Genomic DNA, 10479 nt, shown 5'->3' on the forward strand with positions numbered 1-10479 from the left:
CATCTAGATTCCACTTGACAATGTGGTATTTAGACCCTGGTGTGTGTGACTTGGGGTATTATCTCTATAATACAAAACAAATCTCTTAAGAAAGTGAAGTAGCCATTTGCATGAGGAAAAGTGGTAAACACACACAAAAAAGAGGGTTTGTGTGTGTGTGTGTGTGTGTGTGTGTGTGTGTCTTTCAAGCTAATGTGCTTACAAAATTAAGACTCTCTGGCTTTCAACCAAATCTATAAAATAATGACATTATGCTAAAAGTTGTTCTATTGTTTTGTTTACTAACAATATAAATCTCTCTCTAGGGAATTTTCCCTAGCTCCCACTTGTACGGTAAAAATCAGATAATGAGTTAAAAAACAAGGAAGATTAATTTTATTTTCATTTATGAAGCACAATTCCAAAGTACAAAAACTTAAAATAAAAAAGTGAATTCCATAGCAAGTAGAAGATATCATACCCAAATTCTTCCTAGAACATACAAAGCCTAATAATGTCCTCTAAATGGTTGTTTTATATAAAGTTTATGTCCATAAGGAAGTTAGAGTTTTAGTTATATCTCATGATTTTTAGAATGTATTTTCTCTTTATAGAAACAGAAAATAATTAAATTTTTTTATAGCAAGGTCCTTTCTCATAGCTCCAAGATTCAATAGAATAGAATATCTGTTATAATAGATTACAGATATTAATTTATTTTTAAAATAACTTCCTACCTACTCTGCTCTATTTTAACTGACACTGTTTACCCCCCAACTTGGATCTACCCTTCCCTTAGTCTTCCTGAACCTCCTTCCATGTCTTACTCGGTGGCATACTACCTATGTTTGGACTGAGAACACTGACTCCTAAGATGAATATCCAGAGTATGAAGGAATTGTTGTTCTGGGAGACTCTTCTTTGGTTATCTAGTTATTGCCAAGAGCTGAAAGTCCAGTGTTTTAATATTTTTAAACAAAATAGTTAATTTCCTCAATTTAATTGTTATAATATACCATCCATTTGCTGTGTGGAAACTATAGTCTTTACCAGCATATAAATATTTTAATTTTTGTTATATTGTCACAATAAAATTTTCTGGCTTAGCATTTAAATATTTTGCTTTTGCAAAAACAATGGCACTTACTTTACAGGAAGTCAGTTTTTTACTTTGGATGAGCTGCCAATTATATTTTTTTCCATCTTTGTTTTGCTTTATGTTTCAAAATATCTGTAAAGACAATGCATTTTCTTAGGTTGTAATGCTTCATTTTATTATGTGCCAGAAACAATAAAAAAATAAACCCTTTGAATTGGAGAACAGGGTTATCATTCATTTCATATCAGTGCTTTGATTCCAACAAACTATTCAGTCTAAAATAATTTAAGGCTTTGTCTTTGACTTCATATTTAATTTCAAACATGCCTCTTCCACAAACCTTCCTTCCACCATGATGAAGCCAAGGATTAAATGTACAATTTTTATCACAGCATTGAGGAGCAGGGATTTATCTAACTCTTGGTGCCATGCCCAGTATGTGGCAAGTTCATGAAAATCAACATTGTTATTACTGTCGTAACACCAATAATTTTGAGGAAGAACAACCTACAATTTAAAAATAAAAGTGAATCAACATTGAAGAGATTCCTGCTGCCAGGATTCTTGTACATTACAATACTTTAAAAATGCCTTTTGGAAACTGTAAATTATGGCAAGTTGTCTTTAGGAGGAAAGAATAGAATAAAAGACAATACTTCTGAGGTTATTTTCAGGTAAATGTGGATAAAATTGAATATGTTACTATCAAAATTTGCAGTATTTATAATAAAACAGAAAATTCTGCCATCGTCTGTCCTTATCATTATGGATCAATCCTGTGAGTATCTTAGCTGTGACTGCAAGTGTAATACATGAAGTTTTCCTTTGCATATAGCAGTCTTATAAGTTTTTTACTTTGAGAAGCATGTGAGATATTTTACAATTATGGACAAATATTTGTATGTTAATTCCATCTGGGTATCTTACGCCTTTTCTTACAGAATGATATAAATATTTGTTTATGCTTGCATTTGTGGTGCCTGATCGTTTGCCCAGATTTTCCATTCCAGAATTCCCTTGGTTTGTGTTTTCTTTATTGCCTCAATTTCAGATTTCATGTCTTGAATCGTTTCCTTCACTTGTTTGATTGCTTTTTTTGCTTTTCTTTAAGGCATCTGTTGATACCTCTCAAGTTTTTCTTTATCTTTTCCTCCATTTCTTTAAGAGAATTTTTCATTTCCTCTTTAAGGGCCTCAATCATCCTCATAAAGTTATCTTTTAGGTCGTTTTCTTCTACTTCATCTGCGTTGGGATGTTCAGGTCTTACTACTATAACACTAGTAGTTTCTAGTGGTGCCATACTGCTCTTTGTATTGTTGAGTGTGTTCTTACCTTGTTGTCTATGCATCTCTTCCTCTAATGGGTATGGGTGGAGCTTGTGTTTCAGTGGGTCTCTCTTTCTCCAGTTGGTATAGTTGGGGGCTGTGGCTGCCTTGACCGCTCCTTCAGACACAAGTAGAGCAGAGCTTCCGGTGCACGCTCCTCCTGGTGGAAGTGACCCAAAGCTCAGGGAGTCACTCCTTGAGGTGCAGGTGGGGCTACAGCTCCAATGGACGCTCCTCCCGTTGAAGTGTAGATGGGATTGAGTTGATGGAGTAGCGGGGGTATCTCCCACTGAGAAATGACAGTGGATGCTCGCTGGGACACAGGTGCTCTTACCCAGAGGAATTTTTTGCAATAGTTTCTGGAAGATACTACTGGAAAACACTGCTGTTGCTTCATGGAGTGATCACTCCTCGCTCCTGGGGCCTCTGTCTGATGCTGCTTTCAGGTCTGGCCTCATGGCTCCCTTGAAGGGCTCTAAGGCTGCTTCCATGGCTGAGGCTCAGTTCGAGACCGGGGCCTCCTTCTGACATTGCTTCCGGTTCTGAGGCTAGTGGATCCCTTGACACTGCTCTGGGCCTGAAGCCTGTGAGCTTCCAACAAGTCACCTAAGAGAGGATGAGGAAATGCGCAGAGAGAATGAAGAGGAGTCCGAAAGGGTGAGAGCCCTGAGCAGGGGAAAGCGGTGCCTTGAATGGGAACACAATACTCTCTCTCTCTTTGGTTTCCCCAGAGGCAATAATGAAAAGCCTCCTAAGTGTCTCAGTAGAGAAGACAGCAGAATGATGTAAACGTTTGTTATGTAGAGACGACGTAGAACACGGTGCTGAACACAGTGTCTGCCGACCTCGGAAGCTTTATCTCAGGAACGAAGTAGATCTAGGAGGGACGATTGTCTTGTGATTTCACTAAGTCTTACTCCATTCCAATTTATTTCCCATGTAGCTCAGCTTCACATCGTGAATCAGTCCGTTGCCGAGGGCTGGGACGCACAAACAGTATTACAGTAGCCTTTATAGCCATTCAAACAATGTATGTTTGTTATGTTTCTTAAATGTACTCCCCCTCTTTTATTTTTTTTTCTTTACATTTCCTCTTAGTGGTTTTTTTTTTTTTTTTTTTTTTGGTTTTTACGAGACAGGGTTTCTCTGTATTGTTGTTTGGAGGCTATCGGTCTAGCCCTACCTCTGCCTCCCGAGTGCTGGGATTAAAGGCGTGCGCCACCACCGCCCGGCTCCTCTTAGTGGTTTTTACAGCTTGAATTCAGTAGCTCCAAGTTGTACTCAATTGCATAAAGAACATTTCGTAGATTCCTGAATTTGTCCTTTTATCATAATTTACCAAGAGTTTCTGAGATAGAGTGCTAAGGTCTATATATAAGAAAAGCGCGAAGCCATCAAGTGTGAAAATGTCACAATAAAAGCTTTTATTTTGTATTCTAATAAAAAAGAAGTCAATAAAACATTTTAAAGGAAGAATTTCTATATAATGTGTTAGGTGATGGAGAAATAAAGCTAAGAACTACAATGTCACTCATTATTATTTTGGAACTTAGGAAGACATGGGTGCCAGCAATTTGCTACAATGTTTTCAAAGGGATAGATCAGGAATCCCAGAACATATGACAACAGAACAAACAGTGAGAAACCAATTCTCTTTAGTAAAGGCAGCTTGAGTCGGGACTGTTCTAGAAGCAGGCTTCTTATCGGGGCTTCCTTCCAGACACCGGCTGACTACATACTCCTCCAAGTTTCAAACAAGCACATACTTCATTTTATACCCACTGCGTCTTGCTGAGACTGAAATTGTAAGAAAGGACGGAATAGGCTATCAAGGATGACATTGAAAATAATCCTAGAGATTTTTTTGTTTTGCTTTGTCTTGTTTGATTTAATGTGGGAACTATTTTAATATGTGGATTTGGAGGGCATTTTTTCCCTTGTGATACATTTCTTTCTTCCTGTTTAAAAATTAAATTATTTTTTGATGAATTTTGTTACCTTAAGCCCTATCATTTTTTAATCTCCTTCCCACCCTGGCCTACCTATACTTTCCTCTGTCCCCTGTGAAGGAGAGTGAATGCAGAGCTGATCAAGATGATGAGAAAGAATGTTGGCTAAGCGCTCGTCCCTACGCAGGATGTTTATTGTACCACTCCTGTCTTTGTTAGGGGTTTCTATTGCTGTGAAGAGACACCAGAACCACAGCAACTCTGATAAAGGAAAACATTAAATTGAAATGGCAGCTTGCAGTTCAGAGGGTCAGCCCGTTATCAACAAGGCAGAGAGCATGGTGGCGTACAATCAGACATGGGTCTGGGTACATCTTGATGAGAAGGCAACAGGAAGTGGACTGTGATGCTGGGTGGTATTTTGAACACTGGAAACCTCAAAGTTCACTCCCAGAGTGACACACTGTCTCCAACAAGGTCATACCTACTCCAGCAAAGCCTAATAGTGCCATTTCTTATGAACTCAAGGGGGCCAATTGCATTCAAACTAGCAAATTCTACTCCCTGGCCCCCATAAGCTTGTAACAACATTGTAATGCAAAATGCATTTAGTCCAACTACAAAAGTCCCCGTATTCTATCAGTTGTAGTTGCTTTTTTTCTTTTTAATCTCTAGGAGGTACACTACCCGGCTCCCAGGTAAATACATGGAGATATATTCTTACTTATGAATGCCTGACCTTAGCATGGTTCATTTCTAGGCAGTTTTTCTAACTTAAATTATCGCACTTCTCTTTAACTCTGTTTTGCCTTTGGTCTTTTAACCTTTCTTTATTCTATATGTCTTTCTTTCCTTCTTACCCTGTGGCTGGTTGTGTGGCTGGGCGGTTGTTTGCTGGGACTGGAACATGGACCCCTTGTTCAATGGTATCATCACCAGCTTTCTGGTTTTCCATGGTTTCTTTCACTGCCTAAGCTTGGCTGTTGTGGAACTTGCTCTGTTGACCAGGCTGTCTTCAAACTCAGTGATCTGCCAGCCTCTGACTCTGGAGTGCTGGAATTAAAAGTGTACCCCCACCACACCCAACTCTAAGCTTTTCTTTAATTCCTTTTCCACAAGCTGGGAATTTAGCTGGGTGGATGGCATCTTGCCCTGAGGTCACCACCCCCTTTATTCCATTTCTTTATCTGTTTGTCTCCTGGAACACTCTCTGTTGTCCCTTTTCTCCATCTGCCTGGCCTCTTTGTCCCTTGACCGCCATAGGATTTGCCATGGTCCCATATTGCATAACATTATAACAAATATCCCAAGGAGAATTGAGATTTCACATATCTGCACCCGTAAATAATGTGTTAGTCATAATGTCGATGTTCTAGATTTAAACACAGGAACAATGAGTTCAGTTAAAGTTTATTGTTTGCTGTTTCACACTGTGCATTGCTCTTTGATGTGGAACCTTTGCAGAATTCTCTCAATAATTCCAATTATTCCTGTAGGTAGTATTTTAATGTTCCATTTAATATATTACATAAACTATCTGCCAGAGGAACATTCCATCATTTTTGCCATTTTTTGATAACTAAAATGTAATGATGATTCTAGCTTTAAAACTGAACACATGCATTGTTATTTTGGTCTTTTCTTTATGTAATATATAAGATCAGCTTAAATTTAATAATATTTTGGGCTTAATCAAGAATATAGGATCTATAGGATGAAATCAGTATATAGAAAGCTATTTCACAGATTTAGGAGATATTACTTAATATTAAAATCCATGTCAGTTCTCCACAAATTAAGTGTTATTTCCATAGATGGTAATTTAAATATAATGCAAGGTCTGTTAGTGAAAAAAAATCAAACAGATCCACAAATATATCAAAGAATGACAGAGATAGACTTCAATGTACATAGTTAATTTTGCAATACATTTGTTTGAACAAAAACATCATAAATCAGGCATAGATCGATACTTTGCAAAAATAAACAAAAACTACCTCTCCGGCAGAAATGCCTGATGTGCCTCCAGAGACTGTCTTGGCTGGATGTGGGAGGGGCCCTGTGTTTCAGTGTGCCTCTGATGACTGCATGGTGTGAAATGCTGCTTGCCAGTAGATACCGGTAGAGTTAGTTCTTTTGTGGAGAGAATATAGAGGTCTGTCCTGGGGTCTCACTCCAGACTGGAGAGGACTACATAAGCCTGTCTCAATGGTAAAGACAGCCTAGGAAAAATGAAAATAAAAAAAAAATTAACAATGTTACAATGATGATTTTGAAGTTTGGGTTAAATTTAATTGTGAAGGGTAAAATAGTAATAATTAATAGAAAAATATAGCCAACCTAATTAGAAAAATGTCTAAAATCTCATAAGCAAAAAGATACCTGCTAGCTAGTTTTATGGCAACTTGACACAGCTAGAGTCATTTTGGAAGAGGTCATCTCAACTGAGAAAATACCCCCACTTGATTGGCTTGTGGACAAGCCTGTGATACATTTTCTGGATTCATTATTGATGGGGAGGACCCAGCTTATTATGGGTGGTGTCACCCTAGGGCTGGTGGTCCCGTGTGCTATAAGAAAGCAGGCTTAGCAAGCTATGGAAATCAAACGAGTAAGTAGCTCTCCTGGATGGCCTCTGCTCTAGTTCCTACCTCCAGGGCCTACACTGTTTGAGTTTCTGATTTCCAGCAGTGATAGCTGGTAACCAGGATGAGTAATCTAAAATAAACCTCCCCATCACAGTAGCTTTCAGTCATTGTGTTTTAACACCATCATTGAAACCCTAGCTAAGACAAGTTACAATGTTACAACTTACAAATCATTGCAACACTAGTCGCAAGTTACAATGTTGCATGTTACAGTGTTACAAGTTACAAGGTTACAAGTTACAATGTTACAAGTTATAATGGATAAGTTACAAATTACAATGGATAAAGTTAACAGATAGATGACACAATGACAGGAAAGAGTTTCAATATCTAAGTCAACCAAGGCTTTAAATTCTCAGTCCTCTAAAATTTCATGTTAAGAAAAATTCTATTACTTTACAAATCTTTTAAAACAGAAGCGTCCCGTCCTAATATGGATATCATGATTTTGCCAATCTTAAATCGAGTGTCCGGTAGGCTGTATGAATGTGTACTACCTGTGGAAAATAAACATGGTGTATCACAAGGCGTAGTTAAAGGTTGTCTCCATGAGAACATGGAGGCTGGTTTAAAAATTCAGATTTCTAACTCCCACACCATTCCTATTTAAACTCACTCTGAAACTGGCAATTCTTTCCATGTCTTAAAGTGTTGGATTAATTCTTTTAGCTGGAGCATGTAAGTAGAATTCATTTCTTCTGAGGAAACACCAGTTTTCCATAATCTTCTCCATAAGTTGATTCCAGAATTTACTCTATAGAAACCTTCACTAGGCTATAACCACCAGTAATTACTGACAGAACAATTTCTTTGCGGTTATCTTTGTCCAGAAGGGTCAGTTTTCTCAATAGTTTGTACTTCTAGAACTATTTCATTTCTATACAAGTATTAATGTGCTTCAAATCATATAGTGAGAAGAAATTCCTTTTATTTTCTTGTGCTACATCATACCCTAAGTGTTATTTCTGGTGAAAAAGTAAAGAGAAAAGTACATTAACTCAGAAAGAAAAAGTAACAACATTTAAAGGACAAAACAGCCAATTTTCCACACTCACGCTTAAAATCTGGAAGGTTCCAATTGTTCATAGTCTGGCTTGAATGCAAACATCTCACACAGGCTGTATGTTTAAACACTTAGTCCCCAGCTGGAAACTCTGTTTGGGAAGTTGTGGGACCCCTGAGGAGATGGAACCTCATTTGAGAAAGTGGATCACTAGGGATGTGTTTGGCATCTTAATAAACTTGTCTCAATTCCTGGTCCACTCTCTACTTCGTGAATGTGGATGAAACATCACGAGTCAGTTTCCTGTTCCTGCCACCATGTCTTTCTTACCTGCCTTGAAAAACTGCATGCCTCTAGCACTGTAATTCAAATCAGAATTTTCTCCCTTCAATGGCTTAAGTCAGGATAGTTATCACAGCAATGAATAACTTGGTCCATTTCATAAGAACACATGGAACTTGCCTCTCTTCATATCCTAAGATTTGAAGAGAACCTTAAGGTTTAAGAGAAAGGTGTGTTATATATCATCAATGTCTTGTAACTATCTTGGTAGCTATTTTGATTCCCAAAGGTTAACATGATCAGTATAGATTTTTTCTTGAGACAGGGTTTCTCTGTATAGCTTTGGAGCCTGTCCTGGAATTTTTTTTTTCTAGACCAGGCTGGCCTCAAACTCACCTGCCTGCCCCTGTATCCTGAGTGCTTGGATTAAAAGTGTGTGCCACCACCACCTGGCAATCAGTATTGATTTTAAGAGCTCTAGTGAACATTGGGCATGGACAAACTATTTCTGTATGCAGCTAGATTAAAAAAAAACTATTTATGTTCACTATACTGTGTGTCCCAACAACTCCCTCATCGTAGTGGGAAGATATCCATGAGAGTACATAAATGCTTCCTTTGGCTGTGTTCTAATAAAACTTTATTCATAAGAACAATTGTAGACCGGCTCATAACCGTCCTTTCCAGACCCCAGTTTTAGTTCTAAAGCACTATGACGTATCTGTGGTGTGGGTTGGGACCAATTACAGAGTTGTTTTCACACAGATTAACAGTCAGGAGGCCGGCTGGGGCTCTTGTGTCAGCAGCAGAGAAATAAATGTCTTAGGATGGAGATTTACTTCACAAATTAAGTCGAGACTTACCCAGCAAGAATGTGTTTATCATGACAAATGAGTGCACTTGAGATAAGCTTGTAGGTCTCTATTTCCATGGAGATTTTATATAACACAATGGCCTTTTGACTATGCCATTCTAAGTAGTTACTATTAATACTAAGGCTATTAATTCAATCTAATCAAAGACTATAAAGGTTGGCTAACTCTGCACATTTCTCTGTATTCTTCCACATCTTATAATTGAGTTGTCTTGTCAGACTCTTCAGTATTATATTTAGATTTTCCTGTTCCCAGTAAAACAAAATGAAATTACTAACAAATCATCAGTATTCATTCACATTAAAAATTTCATTATATCTATACTTCCTGTTACATTAGGCCCAAGAACCTTCTGTTTCAAATGTACCCTAGTTTGGCATGTGTAAGTGGGAAGGACATCATTTTATGATCTCGTGAGATTTAACGAGCCATCGATACTTATGAACCAAGCCTTTACTCATTTTTGGCCTTCTCTAGCCAGTGACCTGACCCAGTACCAAATACATTTGATTTGCAGAGTTGTCCTGTCCTGACATACTGGGATGTGCTTAGAACTCACAGCCTTCACTTATCACTCTATCTCTGTAGCATGACTAAAACATGATCATCCTCTTCTCCCCAGTTTCCTCCCATGTGAAACAGACAGTTACATTTTTTCCAATAACAGGTGACACTAAAGTACTCGTACTTACATTTACCTTTAAGGGCAACACACAAAATATTTTTTCTGGTTCTATTATGGAATTCCCAGTGTGAGAGAGTTCTTTAGAGACCTCAGTGTTTTCCCATTTGGAGTCTGGCTCTTGCTCTGTAGACCAGGCTGGCCTCAAACTCATAGAGATCCACTGGCCTCTATCTCCCAAATACTGGGATTAAAGGCATGTGCCACCCCCACCAGGCTAACTGTGGATTCTTAGAACATAACTCATATCCACCTGTTTATATAGAGCTTATATTACTGACATAGCATTTGCCCACCTCTCTCGTGTATTTTCACTGGTGACATTGTATCATTCGTTGTTACCAATTTAATTAGTTGTATATCCCAGTGGCTTACATAACACCTGCCTTCATTGGGTCTTCTCAGTATCACTACTGTGACTTTCCTAACAACAATCCTCTTTACTTTCCTGTTTATTTCTCAAGGATTTCAAATTGTTTATAGAATATGTATAGGGTCTAGAGCACACTGTATTTTTTCCTAAGTAGACATCTATTTACTTATTTGCCTGGTATGGTGTAACTGTCTCGTCTTTTCACACAGTTGGGGATATAGAACAGTGCCTTGGGCAAAGAATGGTATGTTAGTATACATGGAA

This window comes from Mesocricetus auratus, unplaced genomic scaffold (assembly GCF_017639785.1).
Source record: "Mesocricetus auratus isolate SY011 unplaced genomic scaffold, BCM_Maur_2.0 Super-Scaffold_100023, whole genome shotgun sequence".
In the NCBI taxonomy this organism is placed as follows: domain Eukaryota; kingdom Metazoa; phylum Chordata; class Mammalia; order Rodentia; family Cricetidae; genus Mesocricetus; species Mesocricetus auratus.